The sequence below is a fragment of the Anomaloglossus baeobatrachus genome, chromosome 2, assembly GCF_048569485.1.
Source record: "Anomaloglossus baeobatrachus isolate aAnoBae1 chromosome 2, aAnoBae1.hap1, whole genome shotgun sequence".
Lineage (NCBI taxonomy): Eukaryota > Metazoa > Chordata > Amphibia > Anura > Aromobatidae > Anomaloglossus > Anomaloglossus baeobatrachus.
In genome coordinates, this window is record NC_134354.1 from 405,922,011 (window position 1) to 405,945,952 (window position 23,942).

The following is a 23,942-nucleotide window of genomic DNA, read 5'->3' on the forward strand; positions in this document are numbered from 1 at the left end:
GGACGCACGTATGCAGGAGTATCAGCAGAAGCTGTTATGCAATCTTAGCTCGGCTTTTCCACTAAACACCAGTGGTGCACAGAGTGAATCTCACAGTTGTTACTTGCCAACCATGTGACTGTCGAGTCATCATCAGTCAAACAGTCCCAGCAACACCGTATGTGGTGGTAACAGCAATTTTATGGAATCGTTTCATGATTTTTTTAGACCATCCTTTGCAAGACCACAAGAGACAAGAAGTCTGACACATAGTCAACGGCTGGAGAGGATGATACAGTAGTATCTCCAAGTGAAAATAGATGCCATGACTCTGCAACTGGAGCCTTGCTCATTTTGGGCTTTCAATATTGAAAAATGGCCTGAGCTCGCCACTAACGCCTTGGAGTTCTTGTCGTGTCCCGCAGCCAGCGTTCTCTCGGAACATGTCTTCAGTGCTGCTGGGTGTGTGCTGACAGATAAGCGCACGTGTCTGTCCAGTGACAATGTGGATAGACTAACGTTCAATAAGATGAACAAGTCATGGATCCGCAAGGACTTTTCTACCCCTGTGTCATCCTGGGGAGAGTAAAGGCTGGAGTATTTATTAATGTGCTTGATGCAAATCAACATATCAAGTTTGCAACTGGGGGACATGTGATGCCACTTAAGTGGTGTCTGTGGCCCAATTTTTGGAAAAAAGGGAGACTCTGCTTGGAGTCCCTTTGCTGTTTTTTAAAAATTTTCCAAGATGAACAAGTCATGGTTCAGCAAGGACTTTGCTACCCCTGTGTCATTTTGGGGAGAGTAAAGGCTTGCGTATTCATGAATGTGCTTGATGCAAATCAACATGTCAAGTTTGCAACTGGGGGACATGTGATGCCACTTAAGTGGTGTGTGTGGTCCAATTTTTGAAAAAAGGGAGACTCTGCTTGGAGTCCCTTTGCAGTGTTTTACATGATTTTAGAAGGGCATGACATGCCTATATCTGTGTCTCCTCGTCCAGCTCTTTTGTTCCAGCATGACTATATGTCCTTGTCACTTTTCCATGTGTTTGTGGTTTCTTGTGAGCTGTTTGACACCTCCATGGACACCTTCGAAGGTGTTTTCTATGTGTTTGTATGTGTTTGTGTTTGCCTGCCATTATTTTCAATGGGGTTCGAATGGGTTCGTCGAACGTTTGCCGAACTGAGCCGCCGTTCGACGAACCGAACCGAATTCGAACACTAGGGGGGTGGCTCAACACTAATGATGACACAACAATTTTTGGATGAACCACTCAATTATCACTATTTAAATGATTAAATCGCAATTTTTGGCTGGACCACAGATTTTGCAATCTTTATTAAGATGATGGAAGAGCAACTTTTGAAGAGACCACACAATTAGCAATCACTAGATGAAGAAATGCTAATTTGTGGCACACAATGTTCCCTATACTGAATGCCCCTGCACTTCCCTATTCCACACTATCGCCCTCCTAGCTAGATCAACTACCTAAAATTAAACCCACTAGCTAAGCTAATTATCCGTCTAGCAGCACCGTCCACAATCTTTAGCAATCACAAAACGGTGCCAACCCCCCATGTCCACTGTTTATATGTAAAGGGACATGAGAATTAAGCAGCGAATGACACAAACCCTTGTATCTGAATGTTGTGGATTTTTTTATGCACCCTGATTGGCTGCTGGATCATCCAGACATAAAAGGGAGAAAAAAAACAGTCCTCCGCTCCTCTGACCTTTCCCCACTCCCTCCCCTCATCATACACATCCTCCTACTCATCATACAGCACCACTATCCTAGCCAAAGTGATAATAATGTAGAAGAAAAGCATTAGTGCAACCATGAACAATTATCAAACAAAACCGATCTTTGATGATTTTTAAGAACAATGTTCGTGAATCCGATCCCAACCCAAATGAGCCAAGGCTCAGCCCGAATTTCAGATTGATGAACCTTTTTCAAATAAATTCACTCATCTCTATTGGTAAATACAGCTAGCTTTTTCTGTGATGTTTTCTCATTTGTATAAAGGGTAAATTTTAAAAATTAAATGCATTTTAGAGGCAGTATGTTTTAGATCATAGCTTGGTATATATCTACATTTCGAGCATGTATTGAGAGATGTTTCCGACATATGTACTGGAAGGCTAGAAGAGAGTCCTTTTGACATTCTGTATATTCAGGCAGTCCTTTTTGTAACTATATTCTATGGCTTAGTAGAAAAAGTATACTTTGCTGAAAAGCATTTATTTCTAAATGGGGCCATATGATTAATGTTTACTTCAGGTGCACTTCATGATGTTAAGAAAAGAATGTAGAAAAGAAAGTAGTGAACAGAGTATAATTAAAGGTTGCTTCAAGTGTCGTAAAATATCTTGGATTACAGTCTGAACACATACTGTATAATTTATCAAACATTTTTGACCAGTCTAAGATGAAAAAATATCAGGGATAACAAGCACATTGACACTTATTAAAGAGCATGAATTCTTTCAAGTGAGACCGGTCAAAGACAAAACAGATAACATGCACATTGCTATAGTGAATTGTCAGTATTGCGGATTATTTCTCTGTTGCATAGAGAGCAGGATCTTCTTGCAATTATCCTAGGTAAAAAGCTAAAATATATGTGGTTAGTATTGCAGATACTATAGTAAAGTTCTACCACCCTTCCCCCCAAAATGAAATAGGACATGTGGATGTGTCACGCTCGCCAGCTCCTCTGCCATGCTCCCCGGCTCCTCTGCCATGCTCCCTGGCTCCCCTGCCTTGGTCACCGGCTCCCCTGCCACGCTTCCCCGCTCTCAGGTCACGCTCCGCCGCTCCCGTGCCAGGCTTCCCGGTCCCCCGCTCCACAGCCTTCATGCCCCATCACTTGCGGTCTCCAGGCAGCCCGGTCCACGCTCCTGGCGCCCATCGGCAACGCTGAGCCAGCCCGGCACTCCTGCCTCCTGTGCACCGCTCCCTGCTCTGGCTTCTGGCACCCGGGCCTCGCGCATGCGCATTAGGGCGCGCGTGCGGTCATTGACCCTCTCTTAAAGGGCCAGTGTCCTCCAACAGGATATTGAAGAATCAGGTACAGGGTATATAGGGGGATCCTTTCCAAGTGGGTGGGGCCTGTTCTTCGTGTTTGCTAAGCTAGAAGTCAGGTCTCCCTGTGTCTTGTGCCATACTTACCTGTCTCTCTTGTAGAGTCGCTCCTGTCACGCCAACCGGTCCTGACGATTCCCGAACCCCGAACGGTGACTGTCTGCCATCCCGTCAGTCCCTACCATCTCCGATCCCCGGATCCGTGTGGTGACCCACCTCCTCGCTCCGCTGGTTCCGGACTCTGCCTAACATCATCTCGGCCTCCGAACCTGAGCTCCGTCACCCGGACTACCTTCAGAGACTCCGTAGTCCCAGGGACTTCTTCACTCCACTCCTCTGAACGGATTGTCCTTCTACCCGTAGTGCTCCGGCTACCGGGCACCTTGCCCTCGGTGAGGTGTTCAGCCCAGTGGATCCACCTCCTGGGCCTACCCGTCCACCTGGTCCTAACAGTAAGAACAGGCCATGGATTCCGCCGAAGCACTAGCGGCCCAGCTGGGCAACTTGCAGCAGGAACTCGGACGACAGCGCGAGACCCAGTCCCGCATGCTGGCCTTTATGTCCTCGGTAGATACCTGCCTGAACACGCTGCAAGCAACCGCCACGTCCCTGGCATCTCAGGCTTCTACAACACGGCCTACGGCCACAGTTCCCATGGCGGCTACCTCGGAAGCTTCTAAACTCCGCCTGGCCTCTCCACCCCGCTATGCCGGAGATCCTAAGACCTGCAGAGGATTCTTGAATCAGTGCTCCCTCCACTTTAAGCTGCTTCCGCACCTGTTTGCCTCCGACCAAGCCAAGGTGGCGTTTGTGATGTCCCATCTGGAGGGTGAGGCACTGGCCTGGATGAACCCCTTGTGGGAGAGGGAGGACCCTGTAACTGCTGACATCCAGGACTTCCTGCAAGCGTTTAGAACCACCTTTGACGAACCCGGACGTGCCGCCGCGTCCGCCTCATCATTCCTCAGGCTACGTCAGGGGACCATGACGGTGGGGCAATATGCCATCCGCTTTCGCACCTTGGCCTCAGAATTGGGGTGGAACAATGAAGCCCTCACCGCCGCCTTCTGGGAAGGACTCTCCAGTCGTATTAAGGACGAGCTGGCAGGCCGCGATGTTCCTTCCACTCTGGATGCCTTAATTGCACTAGCCACCCGCGTGGACCTCAGATTCCAGGAACGATCCAAAGAGGTGTCCCGCGAGAGACGCCCGATACGGCATTCCTCGCCTCCGCAGAAGCCCGTCGTACCTCAGTCGGCATCGTCTGGCGTCTCTGTCCATGAACCCATGCAGATTGACCGTCTGAGGCAGTCCAAACAACGCCGAGCAGAACGGCTCGCTAAGGGTCTCTGCTTCTACTGCGGAGAGGGCACACACCTGCTACGTTCCTGTCCAGAGAGGCCGGGAAACTCCAAAGCATAGGGTTGGTAGGAGAGGCCACCCTAGGTGCTGGGACTCTCTCAGACCCGGTTACGTGGACTGTTCAAGTGACAACGGGAGAGACGCGGTTCACGGCCGAGGCGTACCTCGATTCCGGGGCAGCAGGCAATTTCATCCAGCAGGCCACGGTGGACAAGTACCAGGTGCCGGTTACTCCACTCGACAAACCCCTTGTGATTGCCTCTGTAGATGGGAGACCCCTCTCTGACACCATCTCGTGGATCACCAAGCCAGTAGAACTACGTATCGGTGCCCTGCACACCAAGAACATCACTCTCTATGTCCTCCCACACATGTCTCATCAAATCCTGCTGGGAATCCCCTGGTTATGGACACACAAAGCGTCGGTCAGCTGGCGTACTGGTGAAATTACCCGATGGGGCTCCTCTTGCCACGAGAACTGCCTGAAGTCTACACAGCCCATCCGACGACCTCCGGTTCCGGAGTCCCTACCAGGACTGCCTTCGGCCTATTGGTCCTTCGCGGACGTCTTTGATCAGAAGGAGACAGAGGTACTGCCGCCACATCGTCCTTACGACTGTGCCATCGACCTACTCCCGGGAACTACACCACCTTGAGGACGGATATATCCTTTGTCCCCTGCTGAAACAAGGGCCATGTCTGCCTACATCACTGAGAACCTGGCAAGGGGATTCATCCGGAGATCCTCCTCTCCTGCTGGAGCAGGCTTCTTCTTCGTTAAGAAGAAAGAGGGTGACCTGCGCCCATGCATTGACTACCGGGGATTGAACCAAATCACCGTAAAAAATAAATACCCCCTGCCTCCCATCCCCAAATTGTTTGATCGGCTTAGAGGAGCTCGAGTATTTACCAAGTTGGATCTTCCGGGTGCCTACAACCTGGTCCGCATCCGCTCTGGGGACGAATGGAAGGACGCATTCAATACTCGCGATGGGCACTACGAGTATTGTGTGATGCCCTTCGGCCTGTGTAACGCACCAGCAGTCTTTCAAGAATTGGTGAACGACGTGTTTAGGGACCTTCTCTACGTCTGTGTGGTGGTATATCTGGATGACATCCTGGTCTTCTCTCCGGACCTCCAGACCCACAGAGAGAACGTGCAGCTGGTACTACAAAGACTGAGAGAGAATCGTCTGTACGCCAAGTACGGGAAGTGTGTCTTCGAGCAGTCTTCTCTTCCCTTCCTGGGTTACGTGATCTCCGATACCGGTCTGCAGATGGACCCAGAGAAGGTCTCTTCCATTCTCAACTGGCCCCCTCCTTCCGGACTGAAGGCAATCCAACGGTTTCTTGGATTTGCGAACTATTACCGCCAGTTCATCCCTCACTTCTCTGCCCTGACTGCGCCTCTCTCCGCCTTGACCAAGAAGGGGGCTAATCCAAAGGACTGGTCACCTGCGGCCGACGCCGCTTTTGGCTCCCTGAAACAGGCCTTTGCTTCCTCTCCTGTGCTCCACCGTCCTGAGTTAAACCGACAGTTCACCTTGGAGGTGGATGCCTCCTCCTCGGGAGCCGGAGCAGTGCTCATGCAGAAGTCCTCCTCCGGGAAGATGGTTACTTGCGGTTTCTACTCCAAGAGCTTCTCAGCGCCTGAATGCAACTACACCATCGGTGACGGAGAGCTATTAGCAGTCAAACTGGCTCTGGAGGAATGGCGCTACCTTCTGGAGGGAGCAGTGTACCTTGTGATCATTTACACGGACCACAAGAACCTGGAATACCTGCGGTCTGCTCAGCGACTGAACCCACGACAAGCCAGGTGGTCCTTGTTCTTTGCCAGGTTCGATTTTCAGCTCCATTTTTGGCCCGCGGATAAGAATGTGCGAGCAGATGCCTTGTCCAGGTCATTCGTACCCATGGAACAGGAGGAGGAGACATCCCAGCCCATCATCTGCCCAAGTAAAATCATTCCGGTGGCCCCTGTCACTCTGGCCCAGATACCGCCCGGGAAGACCTATGTCTCTGAGACTGACAGACAAAAAGTGTTGCATTGGGGCCATGCCTCGAAAATAGCCGGGCATGCTGGTCAGAAGACAAACATGGAGTACAATAGTACGTCACTACTGGTGGCCATCCCTTCGCACGGACGTCGCGTCTTTTGTCTCAGCCTGCTCCTCTTGTGCCCGGAACAAGACGCCCAAACACCTGCCATATGGTCGCCTTCTGCCACTGCCAATCCCCTCCGTTCCGTGGCAACACATTGCGATGGACTTTATTACAGACTTGCCCTTGTCCGCCGGACACACAGTCATATGGGTCGTGGTGGATCGGTTCTCCAAAATGGCTCATTTCGTCCCTATGGCTGGACTGCCCTCTGCCCAGGAACTCGCTGATGCCTACATACAGCACATCTTCCGGTTGCATGGCTTTCCATCGCACATTATGTCCGACAGAGGAACTCAGTTTACCTCCCGCTTCTGGAGGGCCCTCTGCAAACATCTGGGAGGGGCTCTGGACTTTTCTTCAGCCTACCATCCTCAGTCGAATGGCCAAGTGGAACGAGTCAATCAGATCCTGACCTCCTTCTTGCGTCACTACGTTAATACCCATCACGACGACTGGTCCACGCTTCTTCCTTGGGCTGAATTCTCCCATAACCACCACGTCAGTGAGTCCTCCTCCAGCTCTCCCTTCCATGTCGTTTACGGACTTCAGCCTTCCGTCCCATTACCTGTACCTTCTTCCTCGGATGTCCCTGCTGCTGATGCTGTAGTCCGTGACTTTACTACAATTTGGGACTCTGTCAAGACGTCCCTTGGATGTGCTTCCCTGCGGATGAAGAGACACGCAGACAAGAGGCGTCTGGATCCTCCGTGTTTCTCTCCAGGACATCTGGTCTGGCTTGCTTCCAAGTACGTCCGATTGAAGTTGCCATCATACAAGCTGGGTCCTCGCTACATCGGGCCGTTTAAAGTCATCGGCAAAATAAATGAGGTCTCCTACAAGCTGCAGCTCCCGGCCACGATGAGAATACCCAACTCCTTCCACGTCTCCCTGCTCAAGCCGGTTGTCCTTGGTCCCTTCTCCGCTGTTGCCAGTTCTGCTCCTCCTCCTATTGCTGATGATGACATCTATGCGGTAAGGGATATCGTGGCCATGAAGACCGTACGGGGCCGACAGTTCTTACTGGTGGACTGGGCGGGGTATGGTCCTGAGGATAGGTCCTGGGAACCCCGAGAGAATGTGGGTACTCCTCTGATACGTGCCTTTCTGTCCCGGTTGTGGGGAGGTGGGCGTGGGGGAGGGGGTACTGTCACGCTCCCCGGCTCCTCTGCCATGCTCCCCGGCTCCTCTGCCATGCTCCACGGCTCCCCTGCCTTGCTAACCAGCTCCCCTGCCACGCTTCCACGCTCTCAGGTCACGCTTCGCCGCTCCCGTGCCAGGCTTCCCGGTCCCCCGCTCCACAGCCTTCATGCCCCATAACCTGCGGTCTCCAGGCAGCCCGGTCCCCGCTCCCGGCGCCCATTGGCAACGCTGAGCCAGCCCGGCACTCCTGCCTCCTGTGCACCGCTCCCTGCTCTGGCTTCTGGCACCCGGGCCTCGCGCATGCGCATTAGGGCGCGCGCGCGGTCATTGACCCTCTCTTAAAGGGCCAGTGTCCTCCCACAGGGTATTGAAGAATCAGGTACAGGGTATATAGGGGGATCCTTTCCAAGTGGGCGGGGCCTGTTCTTCGTGTTTGCTAAGCTAGGAGTCAGGTCTCCCTGTGTCTTGTGCCATACTTACCTATCTCTCTTGTAGAGTCGCTCCTGTCATGCCAACCGGTCCTGACGATTCCCGAACCCCGAACGGTGACTGTCTGCCATCCCGTCAGTCCCTACCATCTCCAATCCCCGGATCCGTGTGGTGACCCACCTCCTCGCTCCGCTGGTTCCGGACTCTGCCTAACATCATCTCGGCCTCCGAACCTGAGCTCCGTCACTCGGACTACCTTCAGAGACTCCGTAGTCCCAGGGACTTCTTCACTCCACTCCTCTGAACGGACTGTCCTTCTACCCGTAGTGCTCCGGCTACCGGGTACCTTGCCCTTGGTGAGGTGTTCAGCCCAGTGGATCCACCTCCTGGGCCTACCCGTCCACCTGGTCCTAACAGGATGCAGCAAAACCTCATGTAAAGCCATAATCAACTAGCACACCTTGTATCTCTATCCTGACCTTGTCATTATAGTAGGGGTAAACTTTATGTTAGGCTTCATTTACACATCAGTTTTTTTTGATCAGTATTTAATCAGTATTTGTTACCAAAAACAGGATTGTCTCCAAAACACAGAACTGGGGTCAATCTTTTAATTATAGGCTGTCTCTGTAGATTTCACTCCTGGCTTTGGCATACAAACATTGTTGCAAAAATTCTGACTTGTGAATGAGGCCTTATACTTTTGTTTAGTGATCAGTGGATCGACCATAATTGTAGAAAAAAAAATGGGCATCCAAAAGTAATAAATTGATCAAATGCCTCTAAGCAAAAAAATTACACCACTGGACAGGAGTTTCTGGTGATGGTGCATTATTTCTGTGGTGGTGGTTGGCAAACTTCATCGCACATTTAAGGCGGGCTTTACACGTTGCGACATCGCTAGCACCCGCCCCCGTCGCACATGCGATATGTGGTGATTTCTGCCGTAGCGATCATTATCGCTACGGCAGCTTCACACGCACATACCTGCTCGGCGATGTCGCTGTGACTGCCAGACAATCCCTCCCTCAAGGTGAACGAAAAACAACATCGTACCTGCGGTCGAACCGACATTATGGAAATGAATGACGTTACACAGATCAGCAATATTGTACGCTTCTGTGCTCGTTCATCGTCGCACCTAGGATTTACATGTTGCGATGTCGGTAACGGCGCCGGATGTGCGTCACTAACGACGTGACCCCCAACGATATATCGTTACTGATGTCGCAACGTGTAAAGCCCCCCTAAGGCTATGGCTCAGGACCTACTAAGATGTTCATGGCATTGGGCTTCATACAGTCTGATCAAAATATTAAATTAAATGTTAAACTTTATATTCAGTTTTGTAAATTTTTGCTTATGAAATCAATATGTAAGTTTTGGATATGAAGTCCATGTCTTTCTCTACAGCTTTGGTATGTTACATGATTTGTCTCTTCTTTTTTTGCTTTTTTTGGACCAACAATCCTTGGGTTGGCCCAGGCATTTTAAATTAGCAGGAAACAGAAAGAGGGGTTCCACCTATTTTTGCTATTGGTTCACAGACTGAGAATATGTGAAAAGTGAGTTTTTTAGCTCCTTTCACTTGGTGTTGGTGCTGTGTGTTGGCCACTGTTGCTGTGGTGCTGTGCCTTTAAAGTGGTTTGGCCTGGAGTCAAAGGGCTTCAACCTCACAGCACTAGGTTGCTCACCTTACTGGTAAACTATCGCAGTGGCAATGGTTGCCTCATATTGCTGAAGGAAGGTGCGGGTGTTGAGCTGTGTGGGCTTCGCACTCCTTCACCAGAAAGAGCCAGTGCTTGTAGACTGCTTGAGGCAGGGAGTGCAACACTTACTATACTCTTCAGGGCAGCATCCATCACCCCTCAGCAGGTTGCCATCTTAGATGGTTCAGTTAAACACAAGACCCCGGAGAACTCTGGGCAAAACAACTGTAACCCTTTATTTTTTTTTGTTCCTGACAGACATGGCTATGCTTCTCCAGTTCTACTGCTGCTGTTTCCTCAGGTACTTCATCTGTCCTATCCCACTGCCTGGGACCAAGTCTTCCAGCTGCCGGGCCTAAGCCTCCATTTCCCCCCTTGTTCTTCTCTCCGAGGCTACCCATTTTGCACTCACTGCCTCAGACGGCTTCCAGCCTCCAGCCCCTCTTCCCTTGGCCCGTCCCAAGGAACTATCTCCCAAACATATCCTTTTAGTCTCTGGACTCTTCTAAGGCCGTCCTGAAAGCCTTAAAAGGCTTGGTTCCCTGACGAGCTAAAGTTACAAAGAAACATCCACAGTCCAGGAGCACCACAGCAGATCTGATCTCCCTCTGGCCTGCCTCTACAGCCAACCCCCCCGACCATCTGTCCCTCCCCCCACCTTTGTACTCAGTTCTCTCAGTACCCATGAAGCAGCCGACACTACTATACTTAGTTAATATACATTAAATGATACAATTACTATATAACACACATTATGCATTAAAAGATAGTATACCATAAAACTCATTAAACTCTCAGCCGCTTGGTGGTGCTGACTGCTGCACTACTACTGCGTTCTCCAGCAGCAGCAGCAACACTTCAAATACTTACTTTATAATACACAACCATATTTCCAGTACGTTTGGTACACAACACATCATATATCATGTAAACACCATAGGAGTGCAGGTAAGCTGACCACCTCCTACAGTGCTGTAACCTATAAGGCTAGGGATTCATTGAGAGGTTCGCCGTGACGTGGCAGTGGGCGTAATATAGTCTGATCAGAATGTTAAACTAAGGGGTACTTTGCACACTACGACATCGCAAGCCGATGCTTGCGATGCCGAGCACGATAGTACCCGCCCCCGTCGCAGCAGCGATATGTTGTGATCGCTGCCGTAGCGAACATTATCGCTATGGCAGCATCACATGCACTCACCTGCCCTGCGACTTCGATCTGGCCGGCGACCCGCCTCCTTCCTAAGAGGGCGAGTCGTGCGGCGTCACAGTGACGTCACACGGCAGGCGGCCAATAGAAGCAGAGGGGCGGAGATCAGCGGGACGTAAACATCCTGCCCACCTCCGTCCTTCCGCATAGTCGGCGTGAGCCGCGGTGACGCAGGTAAGCTGATGTTCCTCGCTCCTGCGGCTTCTCACACAGCGATGTGTGGTGGCGCAGGGGAACGAGGAACAAAATCATACCGTCACGGCCGCGCAATTATGAAAATGTAGGACACTACACCGATGATACGATTACGATGCTTTTGCGCTCGTTAATCGTATCAAAAATGCTTTACACACTACGATACGACAGCGACGCCGGATGCGCGTCACTTTCGATTTGACCCCACCGACATCGCAGCTGCGATGTCGTAGAGTGCAAAGTATCCCTAAGAATCGCATGTTCAGTTTTGTAAACTTTTGCTTAGCTGTAATAGATCAATGTATATGCTTTTGATCTGTGGTTCATCTTATTCTCTACAGCTATGGTAGTTGAGTGAATCTTTCTGCTCAGGACTAACTTTGAGCCGAATTTCCTTAAAAGGTTTCAAGTTCCTACAAATTGTAACATTTTAAATTTGAACTCACAAGGATCACAAAAAAAATATCCTGTGACATTTCAAACACTGTTGAAGAGTCACATTGGAGACTAATTATTTCAGGCTTGATACTGCAGTGTGTTCTTAAATAGTCTAATATTCACCACCAGTATCCATCTGTTTCCACAAAGCCAGATAGTTTTCAATCTCATCAACATTAAAAGTAGAGTTGAGCGATGTTCGAGTCGAACGGTTTGCAAATTCAAATTCGAGTGGTTTTGGGCGGTGTTCGAGTCGTTTGACGAACTCGAACGATTTGCTAAAAGTTCGGCAGTTCGAGTTACCATTCGAGAACGGTTCGATCACCAAAAGTGTGGCTTTTCACAGTAAGTATGTGTGCACGTTGCGTATCTGCATGCGCCCTGCATCCCCAGCACAATCCCTCTCTCTTTCCTATTCACCGATCACGCCTATGACTGGTTGCAGTTAGACACGCCCCCACGCTGAGTGACAGCTGTCTCACTGCAACCAATCACAGCCGCCGGCGGGCGGGTCTATATCATCCAGTAAAATAAATAAATAATAATAATAATTTAAAAAATGCGGTTCCCCAAATTTTGATACTAGCCAGAATAAAGCCACACGGCTGGAGGCTGGTATTGTCAGGATGGAGAGCACCACGTTATGGGGATCCCACCAGCCTAACAATATCACCCAGCAGCCGCCCAGAATTGCCACATCCTTTAGATGTGACAGTCTCGGGACTCTACCCCGCTCATCCCGAATTGCCCTGGTGCGGTGGCAATCGGGGTAATAACGGGGTTAATCATGACAAGCATCTCCCCGAGACACCTTCCATGATTAACCTGTAAGTGAAAGTAAATAAACACACACAGTGAAAAATCCTTTATTTGGAATAAAAGAGAAAAAACACCTCATTTACCTTTTTATTAATCCCCAAACAACAATCCAGGTCCGAAGTAATCCACACAACTCTTTCAGCTCTGCTACATGAAGATGCAGGGAGCACCGTAGAACATGAGCGCTCTGTGTCCTCTCCACGTAGCACCTGAAGTGAGCCGCGTTGTCACCGGAGACTTCATACTGCAATGCAGACATCAAAATTACTAAATCTGCCTATGTTTCTCACTAGAGGCAGTGGCTCAATGGTTAGAGCTACTGATTAAGAAGCATTAGTTCAAGTCCCGGCCATCCCGGTAAAGAATTTAGTTTTTTTGTTTTTTATTAAATTATAATTATTATTTATTTATAATTTAATTTATTTTAATTATGCACTGAGAGGAGGAGCCGGACATCAGCTGTGAGCCGCAGGCCACACCTCTAAAATCGGAGCAGTTCATGGAATGAGGCTGCATTGCTCTCTCCTCTCTCTCTCCTCTCTCCTCTCTTCTCTCTCCTCTCTTCTCTCTCTCTTCTCTCTCTCTCTTCTCTCTCTCTTCTCTCTCTTTTTCTTTCTCCCTTTTTCTCTCTCTCTCTTGTTCTCTCTTTTTCTCCCTCTTTCTCTCTTTCTCTCTTCCTCTCTCTCTCTCTTTTTCGCTCTCTCTCTCTCGCCTTTTTTCTCTCTTTTTTTCTCTCTCTATCTTTTTCTCTCTTTCTCTCTTTTTCTCTCCTTCTCTCTCTCTCCTCTCTCTCTCTCTCCTCTCTCTCTTCTCTCCCTCTCTTCTCTCCTCTTGTGTCTCTCTTCTCTCCTCTTCTCTCCTTTTCTTTCTCTCTTCTCTCTCTCTTCTCTCCCTCTTCTTTCTCTCTCTTCTCTCTCTTTCTTCACTCCTCTTCTCTCCCTCTTTTCTCTCTCTTCTCTCTCTCTTCTCTCTCTCTCTCCTCTTTTCTCTTTCTTTTCTCTCTCCCTCTCTCTCTTCTCTTTTCTCTCTCTTTTCTCTTTCTTGTCTATCTCTTTTCTCTCTCTTTTTTTCTCTCTCAGACCTGGCAATGATCATCTGATGCGGTCACCTGACGGAATTAGCTGACACTATTAGTCGAGCAGTGAAGCCGGCTTTTTACCGCCCGGCCGGCTAAACTATCAGCTGCTGCTGTCGGACAGGATTCTGCACAGAAGTGTGTAGTTTTTTTGTTTTTTTTGCACTGATGCATCAGCTGATTGTATAAAAGCCGTTTATATAATCAGCTGCTTTGTCATGTGATTCAGGCCCTTGAACCTGACACATCATCTGATCTCTTTGCCTTCCAGCAAACCGATCAGATGATATTGGATCCGGATTGGACGGTGCGGACCCTTGACCCAGGATTACTGCGGAGGGGGGTTCTTTATTTCAATAAAGATGGAGTCACTAATTGTGTTGTGTTTTATTTCTAATAAAAATATTTTTCTGTGTGTTGTGTTTTTTTTTTATCTGTACTAGAAATTCATGGTGACCATGTCTAATATTGGTGTGACACCATGAATTTCGGACTTAGGGCCAGTTGATAATATACAGCTATCCCTAACCCCATTATTACCCAGCGAGCCACCCGTCACAAGGGCAGCTGGAAGAGTTGGATACAGCGCCAGAAGATGGCGCTTCTATAAAAATGGCATTTTCTGGGGCGGCTGCAGACTGCAATTCGCATTAGGGGTGCCCAGGAAACTTGGGCACCCTGCGCTGCGGATTCCAATCCCCAGCTGTCTAGTTGTACCTGGTTGGACACAAAAATTGGGCGAAGCCCACGTCATTTTTCTTTTTAATTATTTCATGAAATTCATGAAATAATTAAAAAAAAAAGGGCTTCCCTATATTTTTGGTTCCCAGCCGGGTACAAATAGGCAGCTGGGGGTTGGGGGCAGCCCTTAGCTCTCTGCTGTACCTGGCTAGCATACAAAAACATGGCGAAGCCCACGTAATTTTTTGTGGGGCAAAAGACTCCTGCATACAGTCCTGGATGGAGTATGCTGAGCCTTGTAGTTCTGCAGCTGCTTTCTGCTGTCTGTATGGAGGAGAGCAGACAGCAGCTGCAGAACTACAAGGCTCAGCATCCTCCATACAGGACTGTATGCTGGAGGGAGAGGCAGGGGGAGCAGAACTGCAAGGCTCAGCATACTTCATCCACTAGTGTATGCAGGAGAGCAGAGAGCAGCTTCAGAACTACAAGGCTCAGCATGCTGCATCCAGGACTTTATGCTGGAGGGAGAGGCAGGGGGAGCAGAACTACAAGGCTCAGCATGCTCCATTCACTAGTGTATACAGGAGAGCAGACAGCAGCTGCAGAACGACAAGGCTCAGCATACTCCATCCAGGACTGTATGCAGGAGTTTTTTGCCCCCCCAAAAAATGACGTGGGCTTTGCCATATTTTTATATGCTAGCCAGGTACAGCAGGCAGGTACAGCTGCCTATTTGTACCTGGCTGGGAACCACAAATATAGGGAAGCTCTTTTTTTTATTATTTCACAAATTTCATGAAATTTAGCTGCTTTTTTCTTACCATAAGGCCCGTGTCACACGTCAGTGAAAAACACTGACGTTTTTCACTGGCGTGTAAAACACGCACATGTCCCTCCATGTGCCGTGAATCATAGCACACGTGGGTTGTCTAAGTGCAATCCGGGCTCCGTTCTCCGTGGCCCGTGATTGCACTTAGAGATTAACTCACCTGTGCGCGCTCCCGCTCTCCATGGTGCTGATCGCTCCCGCGGTGCAGCATCCGGCCGGCGCTGACCCCCGCAGCAGCTGCTTCGGGGTCGGCTGTGTCGTGCATCATGAATATGCGCGACAGTAATGAGCCGGCTCAGAAGCAGCAGGCAGAACAGGCTGCACAGAGCGTTGCTGGAGCCGGGTGAGTTAAAATGCTTTTTATTTTAGAAGCACGTTTTTTTTCTGGCGTGGTCCGTGGGACATCAGTGATGCCAGAAAAAAATGGACATGTCTCCGTGCGGCAATCACGGACACGCGGGTACGCCGCACGGAGACACGTGCAGTGAAAAATCACTGATGTGTGAGCAGACCCATTCATTATAATGGGTCTGCGTATGTCAGTGATTCTGGTACATTTAAAAAAAAGCACAAATGTACCAGAATCACTGACGTGTGAAAGGGGCCTAATAGAAATTCTAACAGTCTATTTAGTAGTACTATCAGCTGTGTATCCACCAGACTTCTGCACAACACAACTGATAGTCCCAACCTCATTTATAAGGCAAGAAATCCAACTTATTAAACCTGACTGGGCACAACTGTGAAGTGAAAACCATTTCCGGTGACTACCTCTTGAAGCTCATCAAGAGAATGCCAAGAGTGTGCAAAGCAGTAATCAAAGCAAAAGGTGGCTACTTTGAAGAATTTAGAATATAAGACATATTTTCAGTTGTTTCACACTTTTTTATTAAGTATTTCATTCCATATGTGTTAATTCATAGTTTTGATGCCTTCAATGTGAATCTACAATTTTCAGAGACATGAAAATAAAGAAAACTCTTTGAATGAGAAGGTGTGTCCAAACTTTTGGTCTTTACTGTATGTATGTGTCATGTGTAAGTTATCTGTGTGTACGTGCCATCTGTGTGACATCAATGTGACAAGTACCGGAAAAAAATGCATGATACTGAAATTAATGGTTTTTTTATGTGTTAAAGGTGTTAAAAGATAGATCGATATATAGATAGATAGATAGATAGATACATAGATAGATAGATAGATAGATAGATATTATCAGGCTGGAAAGGTTCATGGTTATTGGGCTTTTCCCAACCTAAACATAGCAGATTGCAGCCACCCCAGAAGTGACACATCACATTAGATGCTCCAATTCTGGCGCTTCTCCTTGGCTCTTCCTGATTGTTCTAGTATAGTGGCAAACAGGGTAATGGTTTATGTGGCTGACAGTACCATTACTCACCCAGTAATCCAGAAAACACACACACACACACACACAAATAATAATTTATTTCAATAAACATGTGTTTATATGTTTGAGTTTTTTTCAGATATCCTTTTACGGACTGCGACAGATCTGATGGACTACCCTAGTCTTAAGTGGAGCTGCATGGTTTTATTTTTTAAATAAAATGGCAAACAAGGGAAAGTTTTGGGGAGTGTTTATTGAAATAAATTATTCTTTTGTGTGTTTGTCTTTTTTGGGGGGATTACTGGGTTAATCTGTACACACAATCTACAATTATACTTTAGGCTGTTGCAGCATTTTTTAACCTTGGTCATATCTCTTGGTATTTATTATTAGGTGTTTGTGGTCCTTTTTGCGCACTTTAAACAAATCTCCAAACAAATTGCTACAGTAAATAGAGACATTTAACTGTGCAGGTCTGTATTGGCAAACCTGCTTAAATTGTCAATTTAGAGATATACACAACAAACTGATATTATGAGAAGGCTGAGGTGGGGTCACTGAGTTCATTGAGGTCCCTAAGGTCCGACTACCTGCAGTCATAGGTGGAGAGCTTTGGGAACGTCAAGCTGTGGCCATGGCTAACCTAAGCGATGTGACTGCTGATTTCACGGCTAACTCAGTCTCTGCCTGAAGTCCACAGTGGGCTGTCATGATCCATGATTGTGCACTGTGATTCAAATGTAGCAGAGCAGGAATTCTCGTGGGACCTCGTGTGGATTACGTCAGACCTAGTGTTTTGGGAGAAAATAATGGGGTGAAAGAGGGTTTTTTTTGTATTTTATTTCAAATAAAAGACTTCTTCAGAGTTTGTGTTTATTTCTTTTCACTTACAGATTAGTAATGGGAAGGGTTTCATCGACACCTCCTATTACTAATCTAGGGATTAGTGGCAGTTGTGAGCTGCGATTAACCCTTTATTATCTCAATTGCCACCGCACCAGGGTAATCGGGTAGAGTTGGGTAACTTGCTGGTATTGTCACATCTAATGTATGCAACAATCCTGGGCTGCTACAGGCTGCTATTATTAGGCTTGGGTTGCCAAATAAACATGGGTCTCCGTAGCCTGAGAATATCAGCCCCAGCTGGCGGGCTATATATTGGCTGTGGACCAAAATTGGGGGAGCCACACACCAGTTTATTAAATTATTTATTTAAGTAGTTTAAAAATAAAAGCCACATGCGATTCCTCTTATTTTCATTTTTCATATACACAGCCAAGATAAGTACACAGCTGGGGGCTGCAGCCTGTAGCCATCTGTTTTATCTGTGCTGGGTATCATAATATGGGGGGACCCTATGACAAATATTTTATTTTTTTTACTGTACGATATAAACCCGCAGACAGGGTCTGTGATTGGAAACATCAGACATGCTGTCACTCTGGCTGCGGGCACGTATTTCTGCAACTAATCACAGACGCCAGTGAGTGATGAAAGATGTAAATATGCAATAAAAGTAATGAGTTTCCCCGAAAGTGAATGAGCGGCCACAGGAGCAGTTACAGCCATGCCCAAGCCTCGGTAAGTATAACGTGCCTGCAATGGACTTGCGAAAAATATTGCTCTCAATACAGTTGTTCTGTGCATTAGCATAAAGAGCTAGATCCAAAAAAGACATATTGTTTGAATGATACATAAACAACATCTGAAAACTGAAAAATGGGGAATATTTCTGACGGTCATAAAGGACCACCATAACCCCAACAATGGACAATTAAATTACCAATCAATGGTAGACACTCAGCACATATATTGAAAAAACCATAGAAATGAGTCACAATACTACCTAAATGCAAAAATTGTAGATCTTTATTAATACATCAATAAAAATAGACAGAAATTAAATTAACAGGACAGAAGGTGCTGGTAAGGATACAAAATGCAGGAGTTAACACCCACTTGCTGGCAATGTGCAAAGACACATATATGTAGGGGTGGCTAAAACAGTGTCTATACAGTATGTATATGTATAGGGCAACACTAAATTTGATGTTAAAAAGGGAAGGCAGCTGTAGATAAAGTGTAACAAAGAGCTAAAGTGCAAAGGCAGGATCTATCATATATAAAGTGCTTGGTGCAATAGCAGCAGCAAATAACTAGCAGCACAACTGAAAAAAGAGACCATTTCTCCTATAAGAATACAACAGCTTCCTATATGGCTGCAAAACAAATAGATGAAAGACACATACCCATTGTACCACCTAGCCAGCAAAAAGAGTGTGAAGCTCCAAAGGACACCAACGCGTTTCGCGTGGGCTTATTCACTGTTAGAATGATGTCTATAGGAGAAATATATATTACATGGGTAATTATTAATGTAATCCACAAATTTGGAATCAGGTTGATTTTGTTCTGGGGTGGTTGTCTATATGTCATCATTCCTATGTTAGCTGTATTTAATCCCTAGTGGATTTTTTACAAATTTCCTTGTCATGGTTTGATCTTAATTTTTGTCTGCAATAAATTTGGATTTTTTATGAGGGCTTGAGGTTTCTTGAACCCTAAGCTGACATTTCTACAGTGTTTCGATTGCTTTCTTATTACGTCATTTACAAATACGGTTAACTTTATATTTGGATTAAATGGATCTAGCGATACCAAATGTGTATTTTTTATTTATTTTTTAATGGGGGAAAAATGAGGTGATTTGAACTTTTGTATATTTTTTTCCTATTTTTAAAAACAATTTTTTCACTTACTGCTGTATCTGCGATCAACCAATTGCTTGTATTATACACGCAATACTACACTACTGCTGTGTACAGTGAAAATCATGGTCTCCTATGAATGCCAACTACAGGCTGGCTTTTACAGTAGTACTGTTATGACAGTCACAGAGGTCTTCAGCAGACCCCTGGCCATCATGGCAACCTATCAGTGCCCCAAGATCATGTCACGGGCACGTTGATGGGTGCATAGAATGATGATGGGTGCATAGAACGATTTGCCTCCAAGCTGGTGTACTGTAAATGCTGCTGTCAGAGATTGACAGTGGTGTTTAAAAAGTTAATAGCAGCAGACAGAGGTTTGAGGCAGATGAAGGCTGAATATCACAGGCATCATCAGCCAGGAAAAATGTGGGTTTGGCTTGCACTTTAGGCGCTAAAGGAAAAAAAATCCAATAACTCCACCCATGAGACAAGCAGTGATGATGGTGATGATGGTCAGCAGCAGCACATTAGTCAAATCCAGAGTCAGAGCCACTATAATAATAATACTATACAAATTTGGTATTGTCATATTCAAATTGACCCAGAAGACAAAGTCAACACTTTATTTGTGCATCATAGCAAATAGCATAACATTTTAAATGCAAAAAAAAGTGTCAGATGTATTGTGTTAATTATATTTCTTTCCATAAAGAGTTAGTAAAAGTGTGCTAATAATTTATAATGTATCCCCTTTCTGATGTTCTTTATATACACATGAAAAAATTATTCTCAACTGACATGGCTCCCTAAGCACAATGTCCTCTTCCTCCTCCACAGGCGGGTAGGTACATAGCAGTGACATCATGCATGGCCACAACAGAAACATCAACATTAGTATCATGGCCCTGACTTGCAGTGTGGCTCTTGCGCAGGGGACTTCTGTTGTGTCCTCCTGCATGTGGTCACCTTGTTATTGTTTATCCTGTGTTGGGCTGTTCCCTGCATTTGTTTGGTTATCGGCTGTTGGAGGGGCTTGCTGTCATGTGCCACTTCTTTGCAATTGCTCTGCTTTATCTTGGAGCATTTGTGCCCAGAGCGGCACCAGTCGTATTCTCTGGCTAAGTTGAGGTAAGCACTCTCCTTCTGGTTTTTGCTATTGATCTTGGCTCTCGAGTCGACCCTGGTCTGACACCTGACTTGAATCCGCTTGCTTCCTCTGACTTTCCATTACTGTTTGTCCTCCAACTTTGGCGTTCTCTCCTGACTACCCTTTAGTTTGCCCCCTGTGTTTGTACTTTCTCACCTGGTCACCTGAACTCCACCTTGTTACACGACTTCCCTCCCGTCTGCTCTGTGTGTATCGTCGCGTCCTCTCGGCTTTGACCTCGGCCGGCCTGACTTCCCTCACTTTAGTATCTCCAGCGCCACCTTGTGCAATTACAGGATATTGCACCGCTCAGTTTGAACTCCCTCACTCAACTGTGGTAGGACGTTACAATTAGCTTCCGGCCTTTGATAGCCCAGTGGCTGGTATTCGTTATTGGGGCCCAAAGAGGAGTTCTCCGCACCACATTTCATTGTAATTGATTGTGTATCCTCAAACGCAGATTCAGTTGAAAAGAAATACTGGTTTCGGAAGCCCCCTTACTCCCTGAATGCTAAGGGGCCCAAGTTTCACACAATGGAGTCTAGGGAGTGGCAGGCACATGTTTGAGGCCCCTGCTGTAGCTCTTTATCTGTAGAGTGGGTATAGAAGATCATACAGTCCATCAAAATTTATGCTGTTTCTACTTATTTGTCCTAAATGGTCTTTTCACAGAATAGTTTTACAATGAAGAGTTAATTAAATACAAAAATGGATACTTTCACTCTTTTACATTTTAAAACATAAAATAGTTTAAACATAATATATTTAAAAATGACTAAAATGACTATGTGGATTAAAAAAAAAAAAAGTATCACCCAAATGCAAGGAGCAGGCAGTACACATGGTAATGACAAAATAGCAGTGATATGTTGACTTTACATTGTAGTAGCAGCTAGGCATGCTGTTATTTCTTTTCATTAGAAAAACAACTGATTGTTCAATGCAGCAACATCCCTAAAATTCCACATAATATAATCTAAATTCAACCTTAACTAGGAAACTAATTTCCCCAGCATGAGTCACAAACCTTGAATATCTGTACAAGAAAAGGTAAGAATCAGAAAAGAATGACATCATTTGTTAACATCTTGGCTACCGGAAAAGGAATAGCTGTAGCATGTAATATATTTCTGGAAGTCTGAGAAAGACATATGAGTTAAACTTCCTCATCTGGTATGTAATTGGTGTATATTCCCCCACTGAACAATTTTAGACCTAAACCCAGCATTTAATATCGAGCTGCTAATTGCTTCCTTTACAAGTGGAGTTTCCTGGGGCATTGCATTATCTGTGCGTCAGATACCTACAGACATTCAATTGGTAAGGTCTGTTTTTTTAATCTTGCAGCTGCACTATGGTCCACTCCTATTATATTTTATTTTCAACAGCATTTTCTTCTTTATTCTATTGTTTGTTGTTGTCAAAGAAGAAATGTGCACATTCCACACAATAATTGTAGAAGTTTAATGGCAAAACATTTAGTAGAACCCTATTGTAAATGCAGAAAATAAACAAAAAAAATAATCTGCCGAATGTTGTGTAGGCAATATAACAAGACAAAATGGTGTAAAAAAAACCCTTGGGAGAAGAGTTGAGCGAGTATCTAACTATTCGTACTTGCTATACTCATAACGATACTGTCTAATATTTGCGTATTCATCCCAAATAGCATGTGCAATACAAGTCAATGGGAAAAACTTGATAAATAACGAGTAACCCGAATGCCGCACTATTCGTGCGAGTAGTGAAAAGTGTGGAATTCGGGTAACTCGTTACATTGCAAGTATTCCCCATTGAGTTGCATTGTACATGCTATTCGGAATGAATACGCAAGTATTAGACAGTATCACTATGAGTATAGCAAGTACCAATAGTTAGGTACTCACTCAACTCTACTTGAGAGGTGTCTTATGCTATCTGACACTGAAATGTTAACAGTATAGTTGGGCAGATCATTTAACCCGTTCCCGACAGTAGTCATATTTTTAAGTGAGTTCCTGCAAATGGCGATTATGCTTGCACACTAAATCAACATTCTAAAGTATACTATTATTTTTATTATGAAAAGATAGCATACCTGGCACATCCTATATGTTTAAAATCCTTTCTTCTTTTTTCAAGACATAGAGATATTGTTTTTAGAAGTTTCAGTTGCTACTTTTTGTAACTTTGCATCAATGTTTGCAAAGGGAGGAGCTAACATGCCACCAGATTTTTGCTCCTTCCAATTCTAATGGTTTTGTAAAGATAAATAAAATGTAGAAATACACCTGCAAGGAGTTAGTATGCTATCCCAGTGTTTGCATTGGTTTCTTTTGGGTTCTCCGGTTTACTCCCACCCTCCAAAATATACTGATGGGGAATTTACCTTCTGAGCCCCGATGGAGACAGTAATAATCATATCTGTGGAATTAATAGTGCTATATAAGTGAGTAAAATAAATAAATAAATGTGGTTTGTATGGACGCTACACATTTTAAAGTTTTATATTAAGCATATGTGGTATATTTATTTTTCTGTCACTCATTTAGCCACTAATATCAAAACATTGCAATTTTTACATTTGCCACTATGCCTAATATTAAAGGGGTTGTCCAGGCTTGGGGCTCAAGTCTGCAGTCACTCTAAACCAGATTCCAAATTACTATGCAAATGATATTTTATCTGATTTTCCTACATTTGTAAAGGGAACCAATCACCAGGATTTTTGCACATAACCTAAAACCAGTGCTATATTGGCACTATCAGGCTGATTCTATACATACCTGTAGTGGTCAACTCGGATGTATAGGTTTTGAAATCCAAGAAAGTAAAGTTTGTAAAATCATCAGGTTCTTGTGTGACAGCAGCTGAGGATCACATAATATCTAAGGGGGTAGTCATAGTTATCTCCTCCCCCTGTTAGAATTAGCATAAGTGTTATACAATCAATCTAGCAGGACTTGTGGTGAGGTCATACCCATGTGACCAGAAGGGGGTGGGGCCTCAGCTAACAGAAAAATGTTGCTTCCTGATATCAGCTTTGTTGGCTGAGGCCCCGCCCATTCTGGTCACATAGGTATGACCTCACCACAGGTTCTACTAGGTTGATTGTGTATTACTTAGTCTAATTCTAACAGAGGGAGGGGATAAGTATGCATACCCCCCAGATATTATAAAGTTTACTTTCTTGGATTTCAAAACCTAAACATCCAAGCTGAGCACTACAGGTATGTAAAGAATCAGCCTGATAGTGCCAGTATAGCACTGGCTTTATGTTATATACCAAAATCCTGGTGATTGGTTCCCTTTAAAGCAATTGAGTTATTCTAATGTTCAAATGATCAAAAGTTAGCATAGAAATCAACTTTTGTTAGACAAAACTCCTTTTTCAAAGCTAAACAAACTCAAAATGTTCTATTATGCACACCAGACATTCCAAATCCTTTATAGCTTGAAAAGAACTTCAAATTGCCATTTTTTTTAATTTCCAGCATTTTTAAGGTCACATTTATTGAAATCAAAAGCTTTTCCAATCAAAAACATCTTAACAGGCCAAGTTTCATATTTAGATAACACCCCTTCTTTGGTATCACACTCACAATTCTTGCTTCCATTGAACTGGTGA